The 16,603-nt window shown below is 33.4% G+C and overlaps 1 long non-coding RNA gene across 1 annotated transcript; it reads left to right on the top strand.

Moving 5' to 3' along the window:
- The first annotated feature begins 7,859 nt into the window (after window positions 1–7,859).
- LOC120356381 lies at window positions 7,860–14,487 on the top strand. The gene is made up of 3 exons (XR_005574006.1): window positions 7,860–8,088; window positions 9,013–9,132; window positions 14,349–14,487. It is a non-coding gene; the product is annotated as an uncharacterized LOC120356381 (long non-coding RNA).
- Window positions 14,488–16,603: the final 2,116 nt, after the last annotated feature.

Here is a 16,603-nt window from a genome sequence, read left to right as displayed (position 1 = left end):
TATTCCGGATATTGAAGTCGATGTAGCTTTTCAGCCAGGGAGATTGGGAAAGCTAATGACGATGCACTTTCAATAATTTCAAACGAGCTGAAGGTAGAGCTTTAAATTGACATAGTGAACAATGTACTTTTCATGGCGAAAAGTGTGTTCATGAACTTTTTGGTTCCAGTTGACCATTCTCATTTGTTTGGTAGTTCGACAGCGATTCGCGCGGCGGTGTTTGGTGGAGAGGGGTGTGAGTGGGAAGCTGGCGTGCTTATCATGAACTCTTGAGGGTACTCGAGATCACATTCTATTATATATCTGGTTTCTGAATTGCTGTCCGAATTCGCGAAATCAAGGCTGGAAATTTCTTCCTCTGAGAGGAATTGAAATTTCCAACAGGTAAGCTTCGGCTCATAGCTTCCGAGTATAAACTGTTTGCATCGATATAAAGCAGAAATTAGACGGTTTTGAAGGATCGTATGTTTTGGGTAGATGTTTGTTATTTGCTTCGCAATACGTTTACCGATAAATGACACCCCACCCCTCATCCCTGCCTCAAACATAAGATGCATGTCAGGTGAGTAATCAATTCTAGTCAACTTTAGTGTGTTTCAGCATGCAATTCCAGGTGAGTGTGCAAGAGAAGAAAATGGGTCACATCGAGGCCGTATGAGCTAAAAAGCGTAGACCTCAGGATTCAAAAACTACCGCTAATAGCATTACGTCCAAACATAAATAAAAATCGTGATATTCACCCAGATTTTTCAGCTTGAATGTTGAGAACACTCTTGCGCATGCTCATATTCTTCGCGCGAGACAGAGGTGTATCAGTTAAGTCGTTATGAAAACATTCGATGGGAGGGAGCAATGTTTCCCGCGAATTTTCGGGACAGCTCATGTACGAGTAGGGATATACTCCTTTTTTCAACAAGAGCTGTCTGTGTTCGCGAGGTGGATCATGAAACACGAAAATAATGTTCGAACTTCTTTCCATGTCTGTACTTTCTACCAAATTACGCACCACTACTTCCAAGGATTCAGACATAAACTTGTAGGATCTAAAAATTTAATTTTGCCTACTGAAAGAGTCAAAAATCTCTCTGACGTATTTGCGATGCAGGAAATTTCTTTTTTACATTTACCAAGCGATTTCAGAATAAAATGCAAATCAAACCGGAGAAATATGAAATAACATGAATGTACTCCGGAGTACGAGCTGTTAAATTACAAGAAACATGTGCCGCACACAAGTAATTACCGGTTTCATGCGCGTGGTGACAACATTTAATATCGCTGTCTAAAACGGTTCAGCACAAAGCCCGCAGTTTACTGAATTTTGAAATTCGCACTCTTGACTTTCGGATAAAGCTTGCATCGAATTTCTCGTTTCATATCCTCATACAAAATGTTGCCGAGATCTGTAATTTCCTGAAGAAATTTCTCCATGATTTTTTCGTCTAAACTACTCGATCTATGGAGTACAGGTCGTAGGCGATTTCCCGTTAACATCTATAACAACGAAACAATAGCCGCAGGGAATATGACGCGCCGTTTTCTTTGTGTAACTACGAGTAACTCCATCAGAATCGGAATCATTCATCATCATCATTAATATTCAAACATATGTTTCTAAATCACGTAAATGGTGTACTTTTTCTTCAACTCGTGCCTGGTTTCTTGAATTTAATTGTTCTCCGCGTTTAGGATATGAAATGTGCTGAGATTCAAATTGGAACAAAGTTCCACATGTTTCAACAAATTTGCTTTACCGTCTACATTTCGAGTTTTGTCTGATGTGAACCGGTGAAAAAGAAATTACAAACATGTACTTGACCGTGGGATTTTGAAAGGTGGGAGAGAAGACAGATAGCCCGTTTTTCCCGTTCGCGGTATTTACTAAACAGAAATGAGTTCTTCCTGCATCGCCTTTCAACATTAAAAGATTAATTTGGTGTTTATGAGTGCGAAAATGCTTGTACGGAAGTGGAAAAACTTTTTGTGTCATACGCGATGACGTGAATTGCAATGTCCGGATTGAGTATTTCAAATTTCTTAATATCGCGTGTCGTCACCGGGAAATTTACACCTCGCGTATTAAGTGTGTGAGCAAACTTGCTCAAATACTTTACAGTCAAGTCCGAGTTCCTTGGCTTCTGATGGAAATACGCGAGCACTGACCATAAAAAGCATTTTCGTCAGAGAGATTTTGACATTTATAATACAATTTTTGTTTTTCAAAACTGGGGTGTTTGAATGAAACTGGATGTGTATATAGGATTAAATTTAATCACGTTCACATCCGGTGATCAATTTCTTTAGCACCCATCCACTCCCATGTCTTACGAAATTTTGAAAGATGAGAGGATTTTTTTCACAGCCAAGAAAAAATGCTCATTAAAATCTTCATAGTTCTCAAGCACGTTTAGCGCTATGTTGGAGTAACTATGTAGATGTATTAGAGATGAGACAGACTCATCAACCTGCTTGTCATCCAGCACCACTAATTTATACAATAAACATTAAAACTAAAACATTTAACATTCCCATCATACCGTGCCGCATGTTCCCTAATTATATCGAAAACTCGACGTTTCAAGCTCTCAAGCACGTTGGTAATGTCGATATCCTCGTCATCGAGGGTGATGCGATGGCGGACTGCGCTTGAATTGATGCCACAAAGTCTGCGTTCCTCGGCATGATGCTGAAAAACAAAAGAATAATGATCAGGACATAGGCAATAGGTGTGTGTAAAGGAGTACAATTCACAATCAGTTGTGAATTAGCATTCACGATGTTATCACAAGGACAGATAATGGTTGCATGAAAGATTGAGATTATTATCTTTGAAAAAGATGGTTGAAATCTTCTCGCATTTGTCGCGGAAAACATGGCGGAAGAGGGATTTATATTCTCATCTGCACCAGACATTGTGCAATGTGTATTTTGTTCAATTTATTTGGGAAAATGGGAAGAAAGTGACATACCAGCAATAGAACATGCAAGGTACAGCTCGAACTGTAGAAGGAAAGGAAATATAACAATTGAAGAGGAGAATTACGATAATAATATTCTACGAGAATATGAAGAAAGATATTAACTTTTAATTGTGTAGAAGATTCATCCGTTCAAGGAGAGTATTTTGAAAAGCATCATCATCTACTTGTGACTTTTGTAAATCATTATCCAATAAAGCAGAGTATTTTGCGAGAAATGGTTATTTCTTACATAAAAATCCATTCTATCTGCAATGTGTCTATTGCAAATATATTATCGAAAATCCATTGAAAAAGTAATACATTTACCGTTTTGTTTATATGAAGAGTGTGAGAAAGAAGAGCGGGGCTTGGATGTTCCGGATATACGTATCATAAGATGAAGTAAAATCGCATGCATGCAGTATATTGTAGAAGGTTTTTTATCCTCCGAGGACAAAACTGTCCCGGAGGAGAAAAACTGTGCTCGGAGGAGAAAAACTGTCCTCAGAGCACAATTTTCCCCTCAGAGGATAAAATCGAAGTAAAAATGTACTTACATGTACTGCTTGATGCTGCGGAATCTCCTCGAGTGTAGAGGTGCAGATAGCGACCTATGGTACAGGTGTAGATAGCGGGCTATGTACAGGTGTAGATAGCGGCCTATGGATGATTGATTCCTCCAGGTGTAGATACCGCCTTTGACTCCTTTCAGATTGATTCCTCTCAGGTGTAGATACGCCTTTGACTCCTCTCAGATTGATTCCTCTCAGCTGTGTTGTCTCGACGAGAGCTCAAACTGTTTATGAGACGAGTTGAGAGGTGAGAAAATGCTGTGAAAACAATGAAATTGAATTTAATAACTGTAACCAAATATATATAAGTATAGTGCTATAAAGTACAATAAATTATCGCTAGAGTGTGCTTTTCATAATAATAATAATAAGCTAGAGCAAGGTAATCTGTTAGTAGTGATCTTGTCTTTGCTGATACAACATCAAGCTACTGTACTGAGATGGATAATGTGTTTGGTGCGGCATCAGTGGAGTCTGAGTTAAAGTCTTCAGATTTGTGCGTTCAATTCATTATAGATAGACATTTTAATCAATTAAGTGAATACCATTCTGTTCCTTTAGAAAAAATGAGATATCAATATAAATTAAGTGAACTCTTGGACACGCACCTAGATATATTGCAGCGATTAGCAGAAAAAGGATGGACAAATCTACAATATTTAACTTTTGTGAGAGATTATGAAAAATTAGGTTCTTGCTTAGTGATGGATACGATTATTCTTGTTTGTGATTTATATGGTACATCATATGATAAATTCTGGGGGAATGGCGACCGCCCCGGCTCATATAAATGTGAGTGTGCAATCCTTAAACAGTCTATCAATAGAATTAAGAAGGTTAAAATAGAAAACAATGCTCATTTAACAGAAGAACAATTAAATCAACTTATTTGGAATTTTTACGAGATTCTGCAGATGAGAGGCTTAGAACAGGATTGACAAGAAAGATCAAAACATATAAGTATATGTGTGCAATATTGTAAATAAATGAAATGCATCAACTTTGCTACTGGTTGGTTAAATATTAAAATGCGTTATCTCATTGATGATAGAAAACACTGACAAGATAAGATTCATGTTTGAAAAATGAGGTCCTCTTACTTCCATGTTGAAGGATCTAACATGATTTGAATATAAAATTAGAATCAAGCTAGATGTTTTATTCCCAGTAGGATAAGGAAAGAGTTACTTTCTGTATTTGATTTGTGCATAGATATGGTTTGATGTATGTATAATAATTTAAAAATAAAGAAAATTATTGTGACAATGACTGTTGACATTTACCTCTCACCCCTTCTCCTGATTCCTCTCTCATTTTTTCTTTCCTGCTAAACGAGTGGAGGACAGAGGAGGAGAACAAAGGACAATTTTTGTCCTCGGAGAAGAGGAAAATTTAAGTAAAAATGAACTTACATGTGTTGATTTGAAATAATCGGATATGCTTCTCTCAGCTCCTCGACTCGGTTCAGCTCAGGTAGCTCCTCGTTCCAGCTTAGCTCCTCGGCTATGCTTTTCTTGATGTAGGTATGTTTCCCTCATGAGAGCACAACTCGTGCTAAACCTCTGTGGAGTATGCAGTGCTCGCCAATTGTGATAGGCCTCCTATGTGTTTCTCTCCGCTAGTACGTGTAGACAAGTGCACTCAATCACTCTCCACTATGCAAGTTGCATGAGCGATAAGAAATGAAAATGTGTTTTTATAGCTTGTTGTACGTATGCATGCATGCACAAGCACAAGCTGACATCACTCGGTCGCTCACTCAGTCAAGGCCAGCCAACGCCCCCCGACCTTCACAAGGCCGCCCGCCTTCCTTGTTGATAATAGCAAAAAGGAATTTAGAAATATGGTGATTTGAGAATAGGAGATAACGCATGGAGCCATCTGGCAATCTGCTACTTGTGAGAAGCGAGGGGGGTGTATCCTGCTCTCTCTCTCTCTTGAGACTGGCATTAAGTGTTTGACATCACCATCATGATAGCGTGTAGCACGCGTTCTTATCCATTAAGTTATTACCATCAACATGTTGATAAGGAAAGTGGGCGTCGTAGCACGCCATGTACTTTCATTGAGCACACACACACTTGGCTCTAATCGCTCAAGCTAATAAGATCAAAAATGAGTGAGAATTTTGATTGCACAAGTTTCAATGAATTCTCAATTGCACCTAGTCAGGTGCAAAGCAAACCATTATTATAAGGCATTAGATGTAGAAATATGGATTCACTTCAACTGGCAGTAGAGTATACAGATTCACTTTAACTTTACAGTAGAGAATTTTTCCCTCAAAGGGAAATAATTTTTTCCCTCATCTAGCATTCACTTCAATCTTTCAGTATAGCATTAGATTAAAATATGGATTCACTTTAATTTGACAGTAGAGAATACAGATTCACTTTAATCTGTCACCAAGGAATTTTTCCCTCAAGAGATTTTTTTTGTTTTTTGGAAAAAATTGATCGTTTCTAAGTTTCCTAAAAATGTTCAAAAAAGCAGTCTTTTATCACTTATTCGGCTTTTGAGAAGTAGATTTCCAGCACTTCTTCTCAATGCAAAAATCCCGTCAGACGGGCCGTTGACGGGCTACTAACGTTTAAAATTTAAATATTGTAATGATGATGGAGAATTTTGAAAAAAATAATTAATGATTCTGTTCATGTTATAAACATTGTCCTAGAATTTCAAATGTTTCCATCCAAAATTGAAAAAGTTATATCATTTTTCAAATTAGATTCCATTTGTGCTAAAAATCATGTCACACACCAAGCCTATGAAATAATTTTCAAGTTTTAAATTCAAATAATAAAACTAGGTACTATTTTATTGATTCCAACATTATTTCAGTGGAAGCACAAATTAATGTCCCCCATAAAGAAATCATTAATCCGTCCCAGAAATATGGACTGTTTTAATGTTAACAATAAGATTGTCTATATCAATAACTTTGAAACTCCCGGGTGATTCATGCTTGTGCACTACTGCGCTTGAGCGACAGCCATTAAAGATGTCCTGTGCCTGTCTCCTTCATTTTCAGTAGTTGAAGGTGAAGTTCGTTCATTGTTTGTTTATCCTTTATTTTATCGCATCATCAAGTTGATGATAATTTTTGATTGCTGAAGGTCTTAATTAGGTAAGATCATTCATTTATGTCTAGGATATTTATTGATAAATTTAATAGCATACAGAAGTACCTACTAAACAAAGCTGTTTAGCCTAGTTTTGGCAAAGCGTTATTCCCCAGATAAATTTGTAAAGCACATGTTGTTTTTAAAAGCACTATGGTAAATAATAATCATGTTAGGCCCTATTAATAACCCTGATACAACATTAATTGCAATTTTTAGTGTGTATAAGTGATTTTTTTTCCATTTTTAAACCCAAACAGTTGATTTAACCAACTGTTAACATTGTTGGTACCTTAAACTTGTGAAACAACTATCAAGTGTGTTTTGATTTTATTATTTAGGTAATAATTCTCAAACTAGTGATTATCTGATTCAGTAGTATCATAATAGATTGATTTAATTATTATGAATGTTTAAGATATAAGAAGCTATTGTAAAATGTTACAATAATAAAGCTAATACCAGAATAGGCTTACTCACTAATAATATTAGTTATTTATAGGCATATTAGGGACTATGGTTACATTTGACCTAATTAACTTTTTGAATACAGTATTTTGATTAGATAAAACATTATTTATTTCATATGACTAGTATCAATCAACCTCTTGAGAAATACTCTAAATAAACGTAAATAGCAGCAATCATTCTTATTGATAGGCTACAATTTAATAATTAGTTTAGTACTATGTAAGGTCCTTAAATACTCCCGTGTATTGGTTTATTGTTTTAATACTATCAATTTATTAAAACCATACTAAATTATTAAGTACTTCAAAATTTCGGTGTAAATGCACGTCCAGTGCCAACATACCTGTCATCAAATTTTTGGTTGGGATCGATTATTAAGTATGCTATTTTGAGCACAAAATCACAAATTTAAACAACAGTCACTATTGTTTTTGAAATAACTAAGTTCAAAGTAGCACATGCATTTAACCTATGAGTAGCAGCCATTTTTTATTGAAATCATCAAATTATGATATTCCAATCTGAGTTTTCCTAACCTAAGCTTTTCCTAACCTAAGCTTTATTAACCTAAAGCTTTTCCTAACCTTAGCTACTTATGGTTGCTACTTATAGCATAGGTTAAATGCATGTAAGTTGTGCTACTTTGAACTTAGTTTATTTTGAAAAATAGTGACCGCCGTTTAATTTTTGATTTTGTGCTCAAAATATCATAGGCCTATATAATAATAATCGATCCCAACCAAAAATTTGATGACAGGTATGTTGGCACTGGACGTGCACTTTAGCCAAAATTTCTTTCAATTAGATAATTGCTTTCATACATGTTCCATTTGATTTCAGACGAAGGTGGGAATAGAACTGCAGATACATTTATACTAAAATCCACCATGACAGATGAATATGATGCCAAGGATTAGATTTGAAAAAAGTTCATCTCTCTACATTTGATGAAAGCCATTTTCAGTAAGTTGCACTCTATCTCCTCCAATAATCAAATTTTTCAACATACATAAACAAACTTACTTGTAACCTTAACAAACAAACTTAGGCTACCTACATAGCCTATATTCAAGAATTACTGGAGCAGTTTTAAGATTTTATGTCAAGCCCTATTAATACCCTAATATAACAGTAATTGCAATTTTTAGTGTGTATAAGTTGAAAGTTTATCATTTTCAAACACTGAGGCCCGGTTGCACAAAAGCCGGTTAAATTTTAACTGTGATTAATTCCGCGAGAGCCAATCAGAGAAGCCGTTTTATCAAAAACGCATTCTCTGATTGGTTCTCGTGAAGTTAATACGGTTAAAATTTAACTGGCTTTTGTGCAACCGGGTCTAATAGTTGATTAAACTGTTACCATTGTTGGTTAACTTCAAACTTGTAAAAAATATCAAGTTAGTGGTTTTAATTTCATGATTCAATACATTTTAAGCTAGTGATTATATGATTTATATGAATAGTAATATTATAATAGATTGATTCAATATCATGGATGGTTTTATGATATAAGAAGCTATTGTAAAATGTTACAATAATAGAACTATTCATAACACACACCTACTAATTATTAGTTATATTTATTGGGGACTATAGTTACATTTTTGTTAGGACATGAACTAAATTTTTTTTTATATTTTGATTAGAGAAACCCATATTTATTCCAATATGACCAGTATAAAATAACCCCCTTGATAAATACTTTAGATAATTTGTAAGTAGAAGCAATCATTTATTGATAGGCTACAATTTGATAATTAGTTCAGTACTATGTAGGTCCTTGAAAACTCTCTTGTATTGGTTTATTGTTATATCATTTACTATCACTTATAAAATTCCTTCAATTAGAAAATCGCTTTCATACATTTAATGTATCATTTGATTTCAGGCAAAGGTGGGAATAGAACTGCAGACGCATATACCAAAATCCACCATGACAGACGAATATGCTGCCAACTACAGTTTTAGATTTAAAACTCCTTTCTACATCTGATGGAAACCATTTTCAGTAAGTTGCACTATACTATTTCCTAATCACTAAAGCAGTTTTAAATTTTTAAAATGATAACTTTATAATTGAATAGGCTCAGATTTTTAATTTCATATGAAGCAAAAATTTATTGTAAAACAAGCTGCAAATTAGTATAGTAATTTCCAAAGAACCATATTGGAGACTTAAGTCACAATAAATCTCAATAATGTTGGATATGTTATAAGAAGTTTGACGAATGAGTGAACTGGCAGAAGTGTGAACCGCGGCTAGAGTCGGTTTAAGGTTGTGCAAAGGCTAAAAATAAAATTTATACTGGTGATATTTTTCAAATTTTTTCGGTTTGTATATCATCAACCTATCAAAATGAAAAGGTATTCCAGGAAAACATTTTTTCCGATCATTACTTTTTGAGATATGAGAGCCTAAAGTTTGAATTTTTGGGACAGAACATTTAAAATTCGATAAAAATAAATCCTTGAGATTTAGAGGATAATTCTTCATAGTATTGTTGAACTATTAAAAAAATATTTTCTGAAAATATCCATTTTATTGAAAATACAAGGTTTTTGGGCCACTCTGTATCTATATAGAACAAGACAATTATTTATCATGCAAATATTGGTTGGTTCTGAATTTATTTATCCTTTTGTGGATACAATCACAAATCATAGAAATATAATTTGGGAAAATAGCAGGCTTTGCCCAAAACTATTTTATTCCCAAATTTTGATAATGAATAATATGTCCCAAAATGTTTTTATAATTTTTACTGCTGAAAGTTAAAGTTTAATTTTCATTGATGTTTAAAAAAATATAGGTATAAAAATCAAAATAAATATAAATTACTAGCAGGCCCTCTTTTTCATGTCTATATTGACTGGACTAATATGGTTGCAACTTTAAGTGAGTTAGTGTGAACGCATTACTGGGATAAAACATACCTATAGTCTTTTTTCTTTAGGGCTACTTTTGAATAATACTTGAGAATAGAAATCAAAGAAAAATAAAAATAATATATTATTCTAATATTTTTATTTCTAAAAAGAAATATGCCAATTTTAAAATGGGTACTTGAATTTCTGTTTTTATTTACATACCTACAGGTATGGTTTGAAAAACAAATACGGCTATCTACTACAGTGCAGTGTAAATATTGCCAAAACGCTAACCTTGCTAACATATAAAAATTAACATACAATAAAAAATAATAACATCCATATTTACATAACCAAAATGTCATATATTCGACTATAAAGGAAAGCACATTCGCTCCTGGGTGGCACATATATGTGCGACATGACTAATCAACTCCTCCCAATAAAAAATTAGGTTTACTTCATATATACCAGTCAATAATACAGAATACTCCACACATTCCAATCATATCACCTGTTGAAATGAATATTTCCTTAACAGTAATTTGAATTACTCTGGAAGATCGTTAAATTCCTCAAGTTTCTCAAATTTCAGGGTTTTTTCACTCGTGACACATATATGTGCCACTCGGTCTTTATATAGAATGGTGAGTGTAAACCAAGGATAGTGTATAGCAGGTTGCCTCAATCGCGTTTACATACGCGGATGAGATGGCATGAGCCTACGTGGCAAACGCCGGCTTCCCATAAGAATTACATACAAAACACCGCGTCAAATCACTTCCTCACATAAAAACCGCTGTATTGATAAAAAATATGAATATGCTATTCAATTCAGAAGAAACAAGCTCCACATCAATGTGTATTTTGAAAACATTAATTCATTTCGAAAAGTGTAGAAAGTCCTTGAATCTATCACTATATTCAATCGGTAAAACCTATTCATATTTGTGAAAAGGCTGGTAACTTATTTGTTTTGGACTTATTTTAAACAATAATATGACAAAATGAAGCGAACTTATTTAATTTTATGCTGGTCGTCCAATAATATTTAAAAATGATTGTTTATTATTTGACAATTGTTTGTGAAAATTGATAGTTGTATCGTCGCCTGGAATGCTAGTTGCAAGCATTTGTATTAATGATATTTGTTTAAGACTTTATTAATTGACATATACCTAGAACCAATTTAGCGAAATCATGGAACTGTTCACCATGGTTACAAGTTATTTTTAGAACCTTGAACTGTCTGGTTACTAATAATTATTTCAGTTGTCTACTGGAAAGCGTAGTGCCAACACGTTGCTCTTGTATTGTGTTTTTGTCTCTGCTCAGTGCAGTATTATTATTATTATTGACGATTATTAGTATATTTTATTGATTATTTTCATGGACACAAATTTACAAAGGAAATACCATATTTATTCACAAATAATATAACATTAATTATTCATGAAATTATTCAACTACTTTACAGTACAGTAGTGTAATGCGCTTTATTTTTTGATAAAATAACAGCATTAAAGTCATTAAAAGTCATGATATCTATTTTTTTATCATAATTGGGATAAATAAATCTTTATAATGTTTAAATGATGTTCATATATTCTTAGGGCTTATCTAGACTGTTTATTTTTGTGATAAAGCTAGGCAACCGTTGATGGGTTCGCATTGCTATGTTTCAGGAGTTGTTGATAAAATAACGTTAATATCCTGAAATTCCTAAAGAAGCTGTTAGTTCTTTCCACAGACTTCATAAGGATAAAATTTCTAAATGAGAATAGAATCTGTTTAAGAGAAAGAACTAAAACGATGCAGAAAAAACTAATAGAAAGTACAAAAAATATTTGAAATGGTATCATCAAATCAAATTGTGTGTTCAAACGATTTGTTTTAGACTCGCCGGTAACATTTATAGGATTTTTACTGAAAATTAGTTTGATATTGTTTCAAAGGGGATAAAATGCTGAACATTTTGATGTCAATCACTTCTATGTAAAGTTGATGGTTGATTTGCTATGAGGGCTCAAAGTTGGCATTTTTACATTTGAATGCATGTTAAGCCAGGGCGAGAGGTCGCAGCATGACGTCACACCATAGCAGGCTGCGGTCTCCACGCGTCTTATGTGATCAAGGCAACCTACTATTATACTATTCTTGAGTTTTTTCCAATTATAAGGAAATAGCAGTATCATCAAAGGCCAATGACATACATATTCATCATAAAATTCATCATTAGTAAATTATTATTATTGATCATGTTTTCAAAGTATAAACAAAAATCCAAGAAAATATTTGACTTACAGATAGAAAATTGAATGTCCAATTGATGTGAAATGAAAATAGTTCATTCAATAAACTTATTTGTGAATAAAACAATCATGTCAAAAGGCTTTCTTTATGAAGTATGGAATAATCATAATTAGTAGTCCCCATACATGTGGAGAAATTGCAAATCAGTTACTTGAATCAAAGAAGAACTCATCGTTTCGTCCACTTCACCGCTTGCTCCCAATACTCTTTTCCAATGTCTTCTTTTGCATCCAATATCTAATCACTGCTACCCAAGACGGAACCTCCTTCAAACATACTTTTTTCAACAACCTTTGAAATTCAACGATACATATGCACATATACAGAGTGAGTCAATGTATGGGAACCCTTCATAATTTTGAACAGTTGTAGATATAATTCTGTAACTTCAGGATCAGTTATTGATAGAATACTCTACCTTTTAATGTACAACCAAGTTCCAACCCCACATAACTGTTTACTTGGGGGTTGTAACTGGGATATTTAAAATGTAAACACCCATTGTGTGGGTAATCATTTTAAAGGTCTTTTTAAAACAAGAAAGATTACATCAATAATAATGTTCTATGATAATTGTATCCAAAATGGCGGCTGATTGAAGTTTTAGTTTTTGAAGAAATGAGGGTTTGTAACTAAAATATAAAAAATGAACACCCATTGTGTGCTCATAGTTTTAAAGGCCTTTTTAAAACAAGAATGACGACATCAATAAAATGTTCTATGATATTTATCAAAAATGGCGGCTGATTGAAGTTTTAGTTTTTATAGAAATGATTGATAAAAGTAATAAAACTTAAAACAACACTTTTTTTATGAATAACGAAACACATTGAAAAACTGATTATTTATTTAGTAATCTGTTTGGTACTTTTTACTTTCCTTGCCCTATTACCATAGGTAAGGAAAGTATTGCTTCTGAAAAAATTAAGGTACCCCAATTTCTAAATTTCTATACGTTTGAAGGTCCCCTGAGTCCAAAAAACTGGTTTTGGGTATTGGTCTGTGTGTGTGTGTGTGTGTGGTGTGTGTGTGTGTGTGTGTGTGTGTGTGTGTGTGTGTATGAGTGTATGTGCGTCTGTGTACACGATCTCATCTCCCAATTAACGGAATGACTTGACATTTGGAACTTAAGGTCCTTTCACTATAAGGATCCGACACGAACAATTTCGATCAAATGCAATTCAAGATGGCGGCTAAAATGGCGAAAATGTTGTCAAAACAAGGTTTTTCGTGATTTTCTCGGAAACCGCTCCAACGATTTTGATCAAATTCATACCTAAAATAGTAATGATAAGCTCTATCAACTGTCACAAGTCCCATATCTGTAAAAATTTCAGGAGCTCCGCCCCATCAATGCAGATAGAATCCCAATTATCAGGCTTCAGATACAATCGAAACAAAAAAAAATCAAGTGGAGTAGATTGAGCATGAAAATCTCTACAATTAATGTTCAGTAACATTTTCACCTAAAATTGAAAATAAGCTTTAAATTCGAGAAAATGCATTATTCAATTGCAAATTATTGTTGATTCTATTAAATCATTCACTATGAAGAGATAGCAGACCTCATGTGTGTCTCCAGCGTTATTACCCTGTCACCAGCTGGCTCAAATCACTGAATAGTAGACTTGAGATGCGCGGGAACATTAGCGTCAGGTGATCAATTTTCATAACGGCAAGGAAAGTTGTTGTGAGTGCGCCACACCAGATTTTTACATTTCATTTCAAAAGATGCTCCCAAAATGTTCCCCTTTATTCTCTCGTTTGACAGTGTGCCAAACTGTCATAAATGTAAATGAGATGTCCTTATGAAGGTCTAAGTCAACCACTTATGAGGGTTTGAAATTCATTTATGTATGTCAAAAGGTAGAGTATTTGACCAATAACTTATCCTGAAAGTTACAGTATGTATATCAGTCTCCACTTATAAAAGTTTTTAAGCTACATAATCAGCATTCTGAGATTGTTACCGAGAAATTTTATATTTTACTCATAATAACCTATTAAGTTATCCCACTAAACTGTACATTTCATATTTTACAGGACCAAGAGTAGAGAGACTACGCCTCATGAAGCTCAAATCGAGGACGATAGCAGTTCAAAGTAAAAATATATAATTAGTTATAAATTGAAAGTTCAATTTTTGTAATATTTAATAAAAATCATTGCATTTTATTGAAAATAATGCTTTCTTATTTACATTTTTCGCTCATATAGTAAATACTCTGAAGTTAAGCTTTAAAGAAAATAAACTAATATAGATATTAATATTAATATTTAATATTTTAATAGATATTCAAAGTAATAATTGATGTGTTACTCAGATGTATATGAACTGTACTCCATTTGAGGTGTTGCAAGCATAGAGGGCTGTTGAACTAGAGCAGATTTGATTTAATTAATTCATCGAATGGCGAGTGACTCATGCACTGCTCCCTCTCAGGACAGTCTGCAAGCTGTTATTGGTTAGCAGAGGTCGATCTCGACTCAATCAATACAGCTACAGAGACAGTTTATAGACTGCCCTGACAGGAGAGAATGAATAAGTAATTTGCCATTCACAGGAGAATTTTAAAGAATATTTCAATTTGAATAATATTAAAAATATAAAATATATATTAATAATCTGATTCAGTGCAATCCAATATAAATGCTTAATCATAATTCAAATTTCATCCAGAATTTGAAATAAATCTGTAATTCTTATTATTCATGATTCAATTATTCTTCCAAACTAATGCTCCAATCTTACTATTGCCTTAATACTCTATTTCTATACTCAGTGGACATCCATACATTCTATATATAGATGAAATCTATATAATATATATATATATAGTATATATATATATATTTATATATATATATTATATAGTCTATATATATTATATAATCTATATATTATATATAGATTTCATCTATATTATATAGAATGTATGGATGTCCACTGAGTATAGAAATTGAGTATTAAGGCAATAGTAAGATTGGAGCATTAGTTTGGAAGAATAATTGAATCATGAATAATAAGAATTACAGATTTATTTCAAATTCTGGATGAAATTGAATTATGATTAAGCATTGATATTGGATTGCACTGGCCTTGAATCAGGATTGATTCACTCTAACATCCAGCTTGAATCCGACTCTAATTGATCTAGAATCACAATAGAATCGAGCTTGAATTTCGTGAAAGGTGTGCAGGTGGCCTTGAATGGGGGGATTGCATCCAGCATGCGTTTCAAGCCTGAGTCAAGACTGCATCTCATTCCTGATTCGACCGTGCATCTCGGGCCTGAATCGAGCACGCAACGCGATCTTGATTTTAGCTCGCAGCACCAGCCTGATTAGAGCCTGCATTTCGAGCTCGAAACTGGCTTGAACGATGTATAAACGGACTCTTGATTCAACTCATTTCGAGCAAAACGCATGCGAATGAAATCTTGAATCAAGCCCTCACGTTTGACAAAACGAGCTTGTTTTGATTTCGATTCAAGTTGATTTTGCTGATTGGGCAGTAGTCAACATTATATAAACAGAACATAAACTCCTATACCATGGGCTATCTTCTTTCTTATGCTATATTCTCTATGATAAGACTCCTACCTATCTACAATATTCTGTTTGGCTGGAATTTTATAGAGCTGGATGTTGTATGATCGAAATTGGAACAGTTTGAACCTCAAGAAGCATTTGGTCCATTATAATGTTGTAATTTTAATTATTAAAGATATATATAGAATGATAGATCAAAATTCATAAGGCCAATAATAATAATAATTATTGTTATGCATATAATATTGAATAATTTGTATATAATAGATATCATTGCAGTTGTTATGAATAAAATAATGAACAAAAAAAACAAGAATGCAATAGCGGACTTCCGAGTATTGTACAAGTAGATCATGTTGATACTTTTTTCTTTTGTAGAATCTCCCATCATTGTCTTTTACAATGTGGCAAGGCCAAAAGGCTGTTTGCCGATTCTTCCCTACATAATATCCCCTAAGACTGAAATTAAAAAACAATTACATTTCAAAGTAAGTAACAACACTATATATATGTATAAATCTTTAAAACGAGTAGTTATTTCAATTTTTTTACATTTAAATCATCTCTTGATGGGCTAAAATCGTACAACATATAATTACAAAAATATTTGGCCTCCACATCTCCCTTACAGCCAAACCATTCCTCCACAATAATGACAAAGTAGCCATTATAATATATTTATTATACTACATATTATTATAATTCTTTATAACAAGTAGTTATTTTAATTTTTTCACATTTAGGTA

Source organism: Nilaparvata lugens, unplaced genomic scaffold (genome assembly GCF_014356525.2).
Source record: "Nilaparvata lugens isolate BPH unplaced genomic scaffold, ASM1435652v1 scaffold6613, whole genome shotgun sequence".
In the NCBI taxonomy this organism is placed as follows: domain Eukaryota; kingdom Metazoa; phylum Arthropoda; class Insecta; order Hemiptera; family Delphacidae; genus Nilaparvata; species Nilaparvata lugens.
Note: the sequence above shows the minus strand (reverse complement) of the source record. Positions and strands in the feature narration are given on the sequence as shown.